Source organism: Spea bombifrons, chromosome 2 (genome assembly GCF_027358695.1).
Source record: "Spea bombifrons isolate aSpeBom1 chromosome 2, aSpeBom1.2.pri, whole genome shotgun sequence".
Lineage (NCBI taxonomy): Eukaryota > Metazoa > Chordata > Amphibia > Anura > Pelobatidae > Spea > Spea bombifrons.
The window spans coordinates 97,730,742-97,748,192 of record NC_071088.1 but is presented as its reverse complement, the minus strand read 5'-3'; the positions used below and the strand labels follow the sequence as shown (position 1 = coordinate 97,748,192).

The following is a 17,451-nucleotide window of genomic DNA, read 5'->3' as shown; positions in this document are numbered from 1 at the left end:
CAAATACCTTCCCCGACTGTCAGAGATCAGAGTGCGGGGAACTCTGATCTCTGACAGTCGGGGAAGGTATTTGCGACGGACGCATACAAACCCCCGCTGCCAACTCCACCTCCTTCCGGCTGCCGCGGAATGAGACGTCAACCCGCTGCCCCGGCAATACAGCAGGAAATTGGAAGCACCGGTAAGTAAGTAAGTAAGTGTGTGTGTGTGTGTAGGGCATTTCTGGAATGCCTTATACCCCTATATGCCACTCTGGCACTTAGGGGGTTAAAAGGCATATTATGGGGCAGAGTGGCATATAGGGAGGTATAAGGCATTTCAGGAGGCAGAGTGGCGTCAAGGGGGCATTTAATAGTGCACTCTGCCTCCTGAAATGCCTTATACCTCCCTATATGCCACTCTGCCCCATAATATGCCTTTTAACCCCCTAAATGCCAGAGTGGCATATAGGGGTATAAGGCATTTCTGGAGGCAGAGTGCTCTATATAATGCCTTTTAACTCCCTTAATGCCACTCTGCCTCCTGGAATGCCTTATACCTCCCTATATGCCACTCTGCCCCATAATATGCATTTTAACCCCCTAAATGCCAGAATGGGATATAGGGGTATAAGGCATTTCTGGAGGCAGAGTGGCACATAGGGGGTCAAAAGGCATACCATGGGGCACAGTGGCATATAGAGGGTTAAAAGGCATATCATGGGCCACAGTGCCATATTGGAGTGGCAAGCCTGGGGGCAGATGTGCGTAACTGGGGGACAGGTTGGAAAATACAAGAAATAAAAACAAAAAAAAATATTTTTCTCAATCATAGCTTTTATTAAAAAAAATAGTTTACATGAATTAACATTTACTGGTAAAACTTTTTTCCTTTAGGGTCGTCTTATATTCAGGCTTTTTCTTTTTTTCCTAAGTTAATATTCAGATTTTGGGGGGTCGTCTTATAATCGGGGTCGTCTTATAATCGAGCAAATACGGTAATACTGAATGAACCAGTGCTAACCAAAGCTGATATTGCCTCTACTGTTACAGATGAAAACTGTGTCCACTTTCTATAAGTGTTATGTACAACTGCTCATTCAGGATCCTTTAATTTTAAAGGCATTGTTTGTGTTCCTTTTAGCTATGACCCCTGACTTTTATTTTTAGACCAGCCAAACTAGATTGGTATCGCATGTCTCAAAAGTCATTCATGTATAGTTATTGGCATAACCCAAGGGAACACACAGGGATTTCCTGAGCTGCTGAATAAGAGTATAGCTTTCTGCTGGGCAAAAGTCAGCAGCAGCTATACTCTATGACCCTGGCATATCTCTCTTCTCTCACTTGCTCTCGATTTAATATACTATAATTACTATAATTCTAGGTTTGTAAGGAGCTAAAGGTGACTCCTTGCATTACTGGGATGTGCTCCAAAGCCTGATGTGTTGGATGGGTGTATTTAATGCTACAACTGGAACCACGTCTCCCAACGTTCATCCAAACACAATCGGATATGATGTCAACACCTATGGGAGTAGAACATTTGGTCATTCTAAGTCAGGGGTACACTTGTGAGACATGTGGCGCTGGTATCCAGATAAGTGCAAGGGGGGCACTTATTTTATTTTTTATTTTATTTTTCTGTCACCATTGTAGGACTGTTGCAATTTTAAATAAGAAATGGAAATACAGCAGAATTTTGTGTCAGATGTTTTATACGATTTGTGTCCACAATACAGTAGCTAATGAGTACATTGTTTTGGACAATTACATACCCAGTGTGTGATGCAGCCAAGTTCATTATTAAGTTTTGGTGTAGCTGTCTCAATGATCAGAATTACAATGTATTCTCTCCTCTGGCAGCTCTCTGTCAGCATCATTGACTGCCTGTACATGTTTTCTCCTCTAGCTGGTTTGTTAGGGTTAAACACAGCCATGGCTGTCCGTGTCATTGGCATACTAGCCAACTAGACAGGTTTAATGTGCCTGTGCATGGAAAAAGAAGAGACTTTGCTTCTCACAAACACTCTTCGGGCTACAGGGAGAATGAGGGAGCTCTAATTTTTTACATCGAATCAACTGGCATGACTGTTGGATTAGCTGAATGCAAGTTCCGTTTAAAATGTACTGTAGGTGATTTCTAAAACAATAGTTATCGACCCTGCCATGTCCAGCTCTGTTTGTAAGGGCCATCCTGGTTGTAGGTGTTCTGTAATGAAATATCTATACGTTATGCATCCAGAAATGGCCCCTATGCTGTAGTTGTCAATAATGTTTTTCAATATTTATTTTTCTTCTTCTTCTAAACCCAACACTTGTCTACATCCACTTCATAATGTCATGCCAGAAAAAAATTAGGAAAAGGAAGCAGTACTAGTAGAAACAGCGGTGCTCTGTTGTAGAGGATAACCCGCCTTCAAAGAATTTTGTTTTAGGTATCACTGTTTGATAAATAGCTAACTTCAAAGAGCTTAACACACAAAAAAAGAATCCAGTGCTTTCCTGCGATTCTTGTAGACTGGGCCAGAATTCTTAAAAGTAGCTCACATCCTGTGCTCCCTGGTCTCAGGTGGTTAACTTTTGTTTGTCAAGGGTATGCCTGAAGAGAGATGTCAATCCAACTTGAATTATTAGTTAACCCCAATAGGTTAACATTCCCACATGGCATAATTGTTTTAGGAGATTTAAAAAAAAAAAAAAAAAAAAAAAAAACTCTACATCCATCCTCAACATACTTAACTATATAGTAATATGAGTATATGTGTATCCAAATGTCCACCATATCTCACTGGTTTCGATCATTTATTTCAAAATATTAAAATATTGAATTTTTCCAGAATACATCATTTGACAATGAAGCATATAATTTATTTCTTTGCTAAATCTAAATTTGAAACTGCCATTTATTTTAATATGCTCTTCACACACCGTGCTTATACATTTTCCAATCAGTTGTGACACTGTATATTTTATTCAAAGGGCAACACCTAGCTCACATTAGTTATATGTGTCTTTTAACAAGATGGCGCTTAGAGAAGAAATCTAAGAACACATTTCTTCTTCTGAGGGGAATAGATTTTCTGAACCCAAGCCATTTTCATCCAAAGCAAGACCAGGCATCCCTAAAGCGACCACACAATCAAAAGACCAGTATATCAAGTGCATCTGTATACCAGGGTTCAAGGCCAGCTATACCGGGAATGTCCTACCCCCTTCAGTAAAAGTAAAACACAAAAACACTGGCATCATGAGGCTCGCATGAGAGGGTAGCTGCCTCTTAACCACTTCATCATTGAAAAAACAACCCTAAACATTTAGCATTAGCCAAACAATACAGAAATTCCACAACAGAATGTCCTTTTTACTAGTCATATTTTGATTTGTCAGTAGAGTAGAGGCTAACACCACCGTGTGTAAAACCTACAATTAAGTATGGTGCAGGAAATTTTTGCTTTTCCCATTCTGGACTTGTATGAGATCAACCACACTGATCAACACACAAAGAGAAGCACCACTCTATTCTACAGAGCCTTGTCATCCCTTCTGGCTTGAAGTTGTGCAAAGATTATTTTTTCAGAAGGACAGTGATCCTAAACGCATAGACTTTAATTATATATATTAGTATGGATTTACTGTGCTTTTTCTTAAACGTGACTTATTTATATTGCACCAACAGATTCAGTTATGCTGAACAATAGTTATACTATACTTTTCCGCATACATATCCTGTGTTGATTTATAACCTCATTGTAGAGTGCTATGGAATCTATTTAAATATTTAACATGTTCATGGAAAATGCTATCTGTACGTTCATATTTTCCAACAAGCATTTCATAATGTAAATTGAATTATTTGGGAAAATGTGGGACCTGTTAAATGGTAGCATTCCTGCATTTGTGCGGCAGAGAGTCAGTTTTAGTAATGCATTGTTTAATAGAGACAATCCTTTCATCTTATATGGAAGCGAGAAAACTTTGTACAATCTGCTTCGTTGCATGGATTCTTAAAATATTGGCGAATTACAATTGAGAGCATTTATTGTTTGCGTCTTTGACAGTTTCACTTTAACCTGAAACTCGCCCATCAAGATATTACTCAATTTCTGTGTATTTAAGTGATACGTTTGTAATATCTTTGCTGATGGTGGTTCTCTTTGCTTTTGAATCAAACCCATCTCTGTTTGCAGCAACATGGCTAGACAGATTTTGATTCTGTGTCATCGGGTTGTATAATGGCATTGTTTCATTGAATACAAGAAGCGTGTTAACAAAAGGGCAGATTGTGTTACAAAGTACAAATTTCAGCAACAAAAGAGTTGGGATGTCATGGCCTCGAAGAGTTAAAATGGCAGACTTTAAAGAAACAGGATACTGTCATATACCCTTGGGATCTCCGCCTGTCACTTCAGCACACTTATATTGAATAAATATATACAATACAGTAAAAAGCCTTTTGAGGCGGATTTCTTTCCCTGTGGGGGATGTAATCTTATATTGAAAGTGGTGATGTGGGGCACCGATGCACTCATAAGGCCACTTTGTATTGTTCCCGCACACTAATAATAATATAAATAAATCAAAGTGTTCCCTCTTTCATTTGTATAACAGCAAGTTCTTTGAACGTTCGATACTTGTTGATGGCTTGTTGAATAGGAAAGAGAAGCCTTATGGGCATACAGACAAGGCGGACATCTTTATTCTGAAACACTGTACTTGGATTTGTAGACAATCCCTGAATAGAACATTAAACACCGCACCATATTGTAAGTGCACCATTTGCATTAAAACAAGTTACCTATGAAATACTCAATGGTTTCAATGAATTACAGTGCGCAGGTATAACGTTTTTGAATTAGTTTGATTGCAGTGAGACAGTAAAAAGGGAAGTACAAAATAAATGCAATCCAAATCAGTAGTTGAATTGTTCATCACCAAACAATTATTGAGATTCTTTTTAAGATTTAAGTAATTAAAAGCAAATTCATCTGTCAATATTGTAGTTAACTGTTCGCATGTACATAATTACTTTCATTGTCATCCCTTTTGTCAAGTTGATTTTAATCAACCGTTTCAAGATCGAGACTGTTAGGTAGTCAATCATTTGGGCAAAATTATATAGGTGCGTGAGGGTCATTTTTGTTAAGGGATACTCTTCAGTTGGATGTAAATTTGGAGAAAGGCAACTTTTTGTAAAGGATATGATTATATGTTGCTACAGAATTGTAGAACACTGCAGAATTACAGGGAGGTGATGTCAGCGGTAATTTCTTTTTGCTTGTTCTACATATTGAAGGTTTACGTTGCTGATTGCCATCTTTGTTTTCTTTTGTACTGGTTAACTCATTCAGGAGGTGTGTGTGTGTGTGTGTGTGTGTGTGTGTGTATATATATATATATATATATATATATATATATATATATATATAATTATAAAGACTACTTCAAGGACTGTATTCCCTGTAATGGAGACTAGGCATGTGCATAGAGCTCTGTGTCTCCAGGGGTGAGATTTGGAGATATACAAATACAACTCTGTCTCACCATCCCAAGCCTTAGTCCTGCTCTTAGCTTTTTACATAGTTTTAGGTAATGCATTATTATCTTGTGCATTTTGATTTGAAGATATTTGGTCTAAAAGTTAACCCTGTGTGTTTCCTGTCCTAAATCTCTCTCTCCCTTCCCCTTACACTGCCTTACAAAGACTGCCCAACCCACAGCAATCAGCCCACCGATGAGGGGTTTGTGACAGATCCCTCAATGTATTTACAAGGGTAAAAAGAAAATCTAAAGATGGGCAGGAATAATCATGCAGAGAAAGTTAAGACGCATTACCCCACTGTATACATATAAGGTGGGTTTTATTGCATATTAATTACTTTCCTAAAATATAACCATTATTTACAAGGGTTTATTTAGTGTATACAAATGCTAAACGTAGAATGTAGGAAAAGTGACCAAGTTGCTGATTTTCAGGGACCCTGTGTTTTTCTCAATGGTAACGTTCATGTAAGTGTATTTGTGATTCCCTAACCACTGATATATATGTTTTTTTTACTTTTCCCCCTTTTTATTAAGGTTTTGTTTGATAGTAAATAATGGGTTCTGTAAAATGTTGGCCCTTTAAAGACCTCCCTGCTTGAACAATAGCAAAGACAAGAATATATAATGTGTTTGAGTGTGTTCAATGAAAGTGAAGGAAGTTGTGGATGAGAAAACACATAAAAGGAATGCCAATTTTTGTTTTTTTCCTGTGGTATGAATAGCCCTTGTTGAGTACAAAGAAAATGTCCATTTTCATTAAATCCGTCAACTTGTTTGGGCTTCTATATTTGCTACACCTAGATACATTAATTTAACATGCCGCTGATTTCGCCCAATTTCCAATGATTTAATATATCTTAATTGCACATCTCGGAAAAGAGTTTTGGTTTACCTTTGTAGAGTTCAGGTACCTGCTGTGCTCCAATCAATCAACTTAGAGCTACATTTTGTTGACAAGTGTATCAGTTAATTGATTTTGTGTAAATCGATAAGAAAATTAGTAAACTGAAAGGAATTTGGCAATTCCACTTAGCATAAAACTTTCTACACAGAGGAATGGGTTTCATATTTTTCAAGCTCCAGTTCTAGAACAGGAATCATTGGGTCGGTTCAAAGTTGTGCACCCATAATAACATAGAAAATAATTTGAAACATAAAAAGGTTATTATGTTAATGTGTTTTAATCAATTAATTGCTGTTAAAGTCTGCATTGTAATATGTTTGCTTCCCACTTGATTTTAACAAATTGGTTGTTGGTTAAATAGTTCTAAGAAGAAATTTTGAGACACCAGAGTGGACATAGTAAAAACCAAATCCTCAGGGCACCCCAAACCTTCTAACTAAGCTACAGAAACATACCACCAAACTGCTGCTCTACATCTGTATGCATTGCTTGTCAATGTAGTTGAGAGAAGGAGCCTGTCTTCTCCTTTACGGTATGGCAAAAGTTGGAATATTTTCACTATGGAGCTCTTTAGAGCTCAACTTTTTTACTGGTTATTTTGTTTGCCAGAAAAGTGTAATAAATATTGGATGAATGCTAGTCTTCTGTTAAACCTTCATCTTTTTCTAAGGCTTTGGAAAATATTATATTTTTATGACCCATTTATTATACTAAAGTGTCAAAACGTGCTTTCCTGTGCTCTAACAGATTTACCCAAGTATCTATAAAATCTAGTTACTCTGTGTCATTGTAAAGTTCCACTAATGAAGAGATTCCAAAAAAAGCGGGAAAGCCTGTTCAATGATTTTGCTAAGAATTGGTAAATGAAGAAGGCGGGTGTTTTTCCTTTTTTCTGTTTTGTTTATTTCAAAGTTTTTTCGGTTTCATGGTATAACTTTAGTTGGGAAAATGTATGGAAAAATAAGACTCTAGAACATTGCTTAAAGGTTATTTATTTTGTGCCTGGTGGTCATTTTAATAAAACTTAGAACAAAGTGTGTACCAGCTGTTGGTGAACTACAACTCCCATCATGCCCCAGGAAAGGGGCAAACAGCTGTCTAGCTGAATATACCCAAATGTATAGTTTACTAACAGTGAGGGGAGGGTACATAATTCCCCTCTCATCTTTAATTTATATCTGGCATTAATGAGAACAGCAGATTGCAGGAAAGATGAAATGATCCGCACCATATTTACAAAGCATTTAGCTGTTATTTTCTCTGTGGGGCAATTAACGATCATATCTCTTAAAGCCCCTCTAAATAGCTATGTTTACTTGCCCCATGGGATAAATAAGGGTTTGAGAGGATTTCCTGATTAATGGACATCTGCCTTTTGCTAGTGCTAAATTATTGTTAATTATTTATTTGGTTTTGTTTATCTATTTTGCTTTATGGGCTTCAATTTCATAGATAGAGACACACGCTTTGAATAAATGACACTATTAAATATTCATGCCAAGCACAACTGTAGAAAGTGGCGAAAACAAAAGATCCCTTTTTTAGCCTACATTGTTATGCATAATATGTGTTTTCTATAACATAGTTGTCTTTGCCTGTAACTTTATACAGGCCTAACTATAGATTTCCATAGCAGACCTCAATTTGGTGTCCTTAATTATAGAGTCCTTTGAAATAGTACCTTTAAGTTGGTTTAGTAAGTAGCTTATAAACTTGTAATTACAACAACAGCATAAAAAAAGCCTCTGCGTTGCAGCATAGGAAGTAATGGTTTCCAACAGATGGCGGGCCCTGTTATGTAATTAAGTAGAAAGCTTTGAAAAGATCCCTGATACTTGTCAGCCTTTTACTTGTCTTGGATATTTCTTGTCTTGCTCATTACAGCCGTGATAGGTAACACGGGCGGCCGGCCAAACGGAAAACGCTGCACATGTTCCCCTTTGTGAGAGCATACAGTACACTGTGATTGCCTTCGGCTTTGAGGGTATGAAAGCGCCTCTTATTTCGCCAAATTACCAATGTGTCATATTTACCTACGCGTCAGACAGCTTGCAGTCACCTGTCGGGTTCGGCCTCCACTTTTATCTTCCGCACACCTGCACAAGTCCTCACCGCAGACTCTGAGCCGGGGTGTTGTCATTAAGTCAGACTTTCTCCTTGAGACTCTGCCAGGGTATCATTACCATTAACCAGCGTTACGCAGTAATTATAGGCACGAGGGAAGAGGCGCGAGCTGCATGTGTGGTACTTTATTTATGTTTTAAGTCATAGCGCTTTGAGGTTTCTGCTTCGTTGGAGCTCGCGGAAGTCCTGTGCATTATATTTCAGAATGAAACGTAGGTGAACGTGGCGACTTTTTTACCTGTGGTAAATGCCTCGCCATACAATTAGATTTAATCGTAACAAGAATAGAAAAACTTGCAGAAAAACATGAAAAAACATTATATTGTATATCTGGTCTTGATTTTGAAATTGATATCTGGTCTTGATTTTGAAATTGATTTTTTTTCAGGTTTCTACGATTACCAGAAAGTGATACAAAGTGTAACATTAACACCAGTGTCTTCTGTGTCCACAAAACCACCAATATAAATCTGTAGAAAGCCTTTTATTACTTCTCTGTCCGAACATAGTAGAGTTGTTGATGATGCAGGAGGATGAAGGAGTATATTATACAAGCTGCACAGCAGATTTCTCGCCGTACTGAGCCCTGTTACTACTTTTTATTTGCAATAATCATATTCCTATCAGACGCAGCTCCCCCTAATTATTGTTATATATAAAACATACATTAGATTGATTGCTACTAAGATTAATAATACTCATAAACAATAATAGGGGACTTCAACACTCCTTAGTAATTTACCTTTCTACGTATATGTTTGCGTATTATATTATATAGGTAGATATCCAGCTTAGGGAGTGAGGTTTAAAAGATGGGGGGGGGAGTAAAACTGCATATATTTACTATTCCAGCTCACATTAGGTACCCTACACTGAGGCATGCAAAGACATGGTGTGCATTGGATATGTACATTACTTAACAATAACATAAATACTCTAATACACTGTATGTCCAATGCCAGTTAATATTGTATTAACAAGTGCTGATTACGGCTGGCAGGAAATCATCAAATAAAATCCCAAATTTGACACTGAAACACCAAAATATAGCGCTTGGCTAATTCAGTCACGTCTGATTCAGATCAAGTGACAAGTATAAAAATCAATTTTTGTAACTGGGTGCTGTTGACTTCCTAAAAAGTGGTGACAGTGATGCATTACATCTCAGTGACATATTGACATTATCAATTATATGTTATTAAACAGCTCAGCTAACGGAATGATTTAGCGTGTGTTTAACTGCCCTTTTCAATTAAAGGCAGCCGCGGCCTGGAGACCAGTGCTGGATAGCTCAAGCCATATATTTTCTCTCGTTAACACAGGCATTGCTGACATGCAAGTGATGGGATTGTTAGCCTTTTGCTGTGAGCTGTAATGGACTAGCCCTTAAAGGCCTAAGCAGTGATTAATGACCAGGAGCAGGGCTGCTTGCACGAGTTTATGGCTACACACTTCCGTTTCTGTCATCTGGCTCCATGTTTGGGACATGGTCTGCCATAATAGTCATGACTGTTTATTCTGCTGGCTTTTGTATGTCTGTGATGCCCAAATAGAGCCAGCATTTCACTACAGATATAAGCTTGGCTGCTAAAAGAGGATTATCCAAAGCGTGCTGACCAGAGCCTACACCACTGGACTTACATGACATTTGTGACATTTCTTTCTTGACATGCAACAAGGGGTTAAGTGAAACCAACAGAGCAGTCTGCTCCTTTTAACACAGTCCCTGTGTGTTTTAAATTCAGCGAGGGCTGCCCTCATTTGCATTCTGCTGTTGCTTCACTTGAGTTTACAGAGTGCGATGATAGAGGAAACATGTTGCTGTCATTCCTCAAGAGACTTACAAGTGTCAGTAATTCATGGAGACTATCTTGAATGCAGGCAATCAAACACTCATGATCGCGTGTGTGTGAATCTCTCTCTTGACCTAAGTCCATTAAAATGGTGAAGTAGATCAGATACGGAATACGTGCGCTGATCAGACAAAGGCAGTCAGAGTAAGAGCGAAGCATGTTATGTGAAAAGAAGGACTCATTTACATGCGTAGAGATAACATAATCATGACATAAGTGTTCTTTTTCATAAGGTGAATACGGATTGTAAAGGGATTTTGAAGGCTTCCATTACACAGAATGGTTACTTTATAGTATATTGTTTTATACTATATCATTCAAAGTAGCTTTGGGAGGGGCATTTCCCAGCAACCAACTTACTCGACCTTAAGTGGTAGTAATGTTACTGTGAACTAAAAAAATACTTAGTTTTACGCGTTTTACAAAAAAATCAGTTTAAATACGTTTAAGGATTTGAAGGAAAGAAGTCAGGCGGTGCCCCTAGATCTCTAGATGAGACAACTCATTTGATAGCTGAGAAGACTATTTAAATGCCCTCCTGTTTCCCGATTAGCATCTCGTTCTCTGGTTCTTGAAAGATTGTGATATCTTTTATAAGTAATGCAAAAAAAAAAACTCAAGGAAGAGAAGATTTAGAAGAATGACCGAGCACTAACACGTTTTGCATCTGGAAGATTGAAATAATGTAATCATAAGAAAACTATATATAGGCAATTTTCATGTATTTTTTGTACCAATTTGTATTTTATTTATTTTGGTGACAGCAATACTCCTGCCATTTTGAATGGTGAAACCTTACAGAGAATGAATAATGTTTTTGGAACGTGATGCATCAGAGATCACAAGTATTTCTTTTCAAGTTCATTTTCTGCCATTTCTTGTAGCACAGTTGACTGAAACTATGACCTTTCTTGTAAAATTCCATCTTCAATCAGTCAGCGTAATCGTGTGTTAAACAGGAAAGGGTACTGTTAAATACATGTGCGTTTGGCAGCCAAATGTTAGTATTTCCTGACTTTTCTTTAATTTATTGCTTGTCTAGGGATTATTAAGATGTTTTATTTTTCCTTTTAACCCATATGGGCATCTTCCCTTGTATTCTGCTCCGGTGACAGCTGTAATAATCGGGATTGAAACTAAGAAAAGTGCCGCTCATGGTAGTATCAATAGCGTAGGGATTTTAAAACCAAGCCTTCAGAGACATGGTCACAGGAAGAATTTAGAAACGGATTTTCATAATATGTATTGTAATGCCAAGCAGTCTCTTTTACAATCTGGTCGCTTCCTACGATAATTTAAAGAGGATTAGGCTATAAAATACGACACTGGCGCAACGGCTAGCCCGCAAGTACTGAGTGTGGTCAAAGCTGATCTGTTGTGTTCGCTTTCACAATGGCCTCTAAAATGAAAAGTGCAGTTAAAGTGGCCCAAACGTCTCACTTTTTTGTTCTTTTGGACTGAATATTATTTGGTTAAATGAGATCTCCATGTGGAAATACTTAGCACAGCTACTGGCTTCCCCTATACAAAAGTATTCAAGGCCTAAACTGCCATGTCATTCCTTTATTTGTGCTCCACGTTCCAGTACAACGATATTTCTGTAGCTTTAGAAGAGAATGCAGAAGATTTCAAAAGAGCCTCATCTCCATATGGTTTTATTCGATAATCCTTTATCCCCATCCCTAACGCTCTCATTCCGTTGCTTTCTTGCCTGTGGCTACATTTCTATCTCTGCATCAATTAGCACAGTGATTTATACAACAAGCAAGCAGTTTAGAGGTAATGGCTCACAATTAACATCTCATTCCACCATAAAGGGTATGCTAAACAGCCTAGTCATTGCTTTCTCTGCCACGCATTGAAATAAGTGTTTGTCCTTATTCATACCCTATCTGATGTGAAGTGGAGCTGCTTTGTACCGCACTACACCATTAATCTAATTATAGATAGCTGCAAATGAAGTGCTGTCTGAGCAGAGACTAAAGAAAATAGCAGTTTTGTCATTTGTCATGACTCTGTGACGTGAGATCACACATTGCATGGCAAAACCCAATCCAAATAAAATTGCTGCCTGTTGCACGTGTGTTTTTTTTTTTTTTTTTTTTTTTAATTTTCTTCCTAGAAATGCAGGCAGCCCTGGAAATGCAAACACAACTGGCTGTTGGCTATAAATAGAGCTGTGTATGTGTTGTCATGTGGGTTGCCGAAGAAAATCCTCCCGAGTGCTGTTGAATTAAATGATGCGTCCTGATTGACAGCTACCTTGAGACTGCGCTGATGGAGTTGTCAAAGCATTATGCTAACGGGCTACTCCAGTGACTACAGATGCACAGTGCCGTGTGGCTCGCACAGCTTCCTAACAGCTATCTGCTCATTTGCCTTGCTTGTCCCACTTGTAATTCCAATAAAATAACATATACAAGCTTTCATCATAAACATTTTTTTTAAAATTTATTCATTTGGTTACTAGGACAGATGGGTACACTGCATGCATGTTTTAACCTAAGCCTTGGTTATCTAATGATTATTCTTTCTTTGCGATACTGTCGGTGCTAAATTTGTAAAACTATCCTGTAGAAGTCTGTTTGCTCTGCGTGTTAGCTTTCAAGCTGCTGTTGATGAGGACAATAGGTAATGGATGTTGTTGTATTTCAACGCTACCATCAACTTATAGGTGAGAAATGTTCTTCCTGACCTACACTACACTGCTCTTTTCTTTGGATTATGTGCCATTGTTTTGTCCAATGTAATTGAAATAAAATATAGGAGGCTCAATTGTTAAGGGAATTGGTTGATGCGTATCAGTGATTTGATTCTAGCCTTCATGTGTCACAGAGCAGACTTGAGCAGTGACCGGCTGATTTGAGGTAACAGGTAAAGGTCCTCTCCATAATAGCTCCCTGGGTACTTACGTGGGTTTTATCATGACTATGTGTGGCACGGCCAGATTTGTTAGGTTTTTGATATTGTTAAATCATATTAAATAATTTAGTCCCTGCAAACATTTAATTGCATGTAAACTCACTTGTGTGCTGCATGTCAGAGCAGTGTTTTGATTTTAGTACGGTTTTCACTTGGTTAAACAGAGCACCGATGTATTTGTAGAACTGACTGCCACTGATCCATGTGCCACAGAGGAAATGTATTGAGGTTGTAACATGTAAGGAACCAGGTATGGATTCATCATTTTTATGATGGTATTATGTGTCTGAGTTGTTATTGAACACTTTTCTGTAATGATCTGGACATATCTCTCAGTTCAAAGGAACATTTAAGCGTTTAGCATAAGTAAATTGATTAAATCCAGACATGACTTCATTTTTTTTTTCAAAATATGTTTTGAGATATTTGGTTTAAATATGGCACAATTTAACATCAGCAATCTACATTTAGAGGCAAATGGTGACAAGATACGCACACAATAATTACATCCCTATTGTGAATTCACCTCTATTCCCCTCACTTTGCTGAACAAGATTAGAGGTTGATAAGTAGAGTCAACAAAAGACTGAGGACTAAATTAATGGGGAGATAATTGTTGCGCACCATAAAACAGGATGCTAAGCTATACACACACACATATATACAAGCATATAGATAAGAGGACCCAAATACTATTTGAGTGTATAATAAGATAACATTTTGTTAATATTGCCAATTTCATCAATTCGTACTACTTCTCAGAAAATGAAGAGGGATCCCCAACGAAACAAACGAAAGAAACAAAGAGCTCCAATGAATTTTGTTTGATTTTTCTTGGGGGGGGTTAATCTCCCTCATTCAAGCTTACATTCTCCTTCATACCCTCTTACATTCTCTCACGCTTGCCCTCTAAATGTCTCCCTAACTTCTCCACCAACCGCTTCCGTGTCCCTGTCTCCTTGCCACGCAGCTCAGCTTCTTCTCTTGCATCTTCTTGTTCTTTCTTTCTTTCTCCGCTGCTCCAAAAAGTCTTCTGCTTTCATCCGCTTCTCTGTGGACAGCTGGACATGGCCTCCCTATGAACTTCCACAGGGCGGAAGTCCACAGAGTCTAGAAAAAAAAAAAAAAAAAAAAAAAAAATATATATATATATATATATATTACAGATAAAATATCTGTATTTTTCTGGCCTCTCTGTGGATGTCTGGAAAAGCTTCACTGGGTAGCCATGTTCGGTTGTCCACATAAAAATGGACGAAGAAAGAAGACTTTTTGGAGCAACGGGTGAAGAAAACAGAGAGAAGTACAAGAAGACGCAAGAGAAGAAGCTGAGCTGCGTGGCAAGTAGACTGGGACATGGAAATGATCAGCCGAGTGAATGAAAGTGTGAAAAAGCATTAGAAGGAATAAGGGTGTCTGACAACTATTTTGGACAGCTGTTCCCTGTTTTTTTCTGAAACGAAAGGACAGGAATCAAAATTCATTGTCCGAAAGTGGACCAGAAACGAAACCAAAACTTTGTCCGAATAGTTTTTGGTCCATTTAAGTCTAGTCCTAATACAGTATTAAGGCTAATCCTATATTAAGATTTTTCTCCAATAATTGCAACTGTTTAAAAGATACATAGTTTAATTTACATAAGAAGAGCCCAGTTTAAAGACTTTTTGAGGCAAAACTTCTGTGTCCAGAAATCACCTCCCTTGTGATTGAACAAGGGAAAAGATAATAATACAAAATGACAAGGTTTGATAGTACAATGATGAATGTGCATTTCTATTGCTCTTGTGGATTTTTATTTCTTAAATTTCAAAAAGGACATTGTATCCCCTTTGAAAAAAGATTGTAATCTCACAAAATGCAGTGCCGCCGGTTTAAGGCAGGTGTGAAAAAATGCTTTAAATTAAGGATGCTTTAAAAAATAGACATGTTAATAGTTTATTTTTATCATTTAACAAAACGCAAAGTGAGTGAACAGAAGTAACATCTGAATCAGTAAATATTTGGTGTGATCGCTCTTTGTCTTCAAAAGTGCATCAATTCTTCTAGGTAGACTTGCACACAGTGTTTTAAGGAACTCGGCAGGTAGATTGTTTCAAACATCTTGGAGAACTAACCACAGCTCTTCTGTGCAGCCTCCGTTGCTTCTCTTTCTACATGTAATCCCAGACTTTATGATGTTGAGATCAGGGCTCTGTGGGGCCATACCCTCACTTCCAGGACTCCTTGTTCTTCTTTACACTGAATATGGTTCTTTGCCTGTATGTTTGGGGTTATTGTCATGCTGCAGAATAAATTAGGGGCCAATCAGATGCCTCCCTGATGGTATTGAATAATTCTGCGCCCCAGTTCTGAGTTTTTGTGAATAGTTGAGTTGCTTGTCCAGTTTTTCATGTCGGGGGTATGGCATTTTGGTCACAAGTCTTCCATGAAGAGCACTTCTGACCAAACCTCTCCAACGGTAGGTGGGTGTACCAGAGTTCCCATTGTTTTCTGCCAATGCTGAGCTGATGGCACTAAGTTTTTTTTTTGACTGGCCACTGTGTCTACGGTCCTCAACGTTGCCCGTTTCTTTATGCTACTTCGAAACAGCTTAGACAAAACATGTGAAAACCTCTATCTGCCTTGTAATATCTGCCTGGGAGAGACCTTGCCGATGCAGTTTAACTACCTTGTGTCTTGTTGCTGTGCTTAGTCTTGCCTTGGTTTGAGTTTGGCTCTTCTTCCTACACAGCTGTTTCATATTAAATTAAGGATCATTAGCCCCTTTTCTGTATGTTTAATCACACACCTAACTATATGCCTAAAAAATCCCTGACTTTATGTAAGCGTACCTAGAAGAATTGAAGCTGTTTTGAATGCAAAGGGTAGTCACAAAAATTGTTGATTTGATTTGGATTTTTTATGTGCACTCACTTTTTGTTAAGCGATAAACTATTTATATGTCTATTTTTAAAAGCATTCTTTTGCACAGTACTGTGTGTTTGAATATATATATAATGTGTGTGTGTGTGTATAATTGGATTTTTGACAGCTATTTTTAAACTCTCTAAGTCAGCCCTATGATTACTTGGGTAATAGATAAATGGATAAAATAAAGTAAATGAATTGAGTAAAGACATTGGCATCCCTCCTACTGATGGTCAACGAAAAAAAAAAAATATTCCATTTACTCAACAAATTAAAAAGCAAAATGTAAAATACTAATCTTTATAGCATTCCCAGGCCACAAAGCCAACTTGTTTCTTTCTTTCTGGATATTTTATTATTTTCAATCTACGAGCAGAACACAGAACAACACACATCCTGAAACTGTGTAATTTTGTGTAATTATATTCCCCCCTATACGTTTAATGAAGGACTTTTAAGTACAATTTATCTTTGATAAATAGTCCCTCTGAACAGAATGTTTATTAGATTGACAGGGAAATGCACTCTGCTTTCTTTTTCTCCTTGCCACTTATGATTCAGGCACATTTTAATTGGAGCAAAAAGCTTTTATTTGCACTGTAATTTCACTTAAGGATCATATCCTCCAGAAGCTGGCAGACACTTGTACGTCTTGATTGCAAAACACACGTTCAGGAATAGAGAAACATGCAAAAGATGTTGTTATTCAGACTGTCACTTGAAGCGAGGCGCTATCAAATCACTCCAGCTTTTAGCATGATTAAACGTCTCTCATTAATGAAATATCGTTTACAGAGTTCTCCGAAAAACATTTCTGGAATTCTCTTGGAGGAATGAGAACCAAATGTATCACCTAATACCATGCTTATTGTCATGAAAAATGCCTTGTGTCTGTGTGGTGATTGGTGTCATCTTGAACTGTAGTGTCAATTACACAAGTGGGCAATTTTTTTTTTTTTTATTATTGTATAAACCCTTTTAGAATTAAATCCGACCAGGTACCCATAAAAACGTTTTACATCAAGAAAAATAGACAGGCTAGATGGGCCATATATTTTTTTATTTGCCGTAAAATTCTAAAATGTTTTACTGGTAAATTTTTACATAGTTGATTTTATATCAATTTGTCAGTCGTGCTGTGTTTGGGTATTAATGATGCCCATACAATCACCAAATAATCTGCTCTCACGAGTATCTGCTTCGTTTGTACCACTAAAGC

The 17,451-nt window shown here is 37.6% G+C and overlaps 1 protein-coding gene across 1 annotated transcript in view; it reads left to right on the top strand.

The window, feature by feature from the left end:
* The window catches only part of PCCA (propionyl-CoA carboxylase subunit alpha), a 167,036-nt gene that overhangs the window by 136,338 nt on the left and 13,247 nt on the right, over positions 1 to 17,451 (top strand). The gene's annotated exons all lie outside the window — the stretch shown is intronic.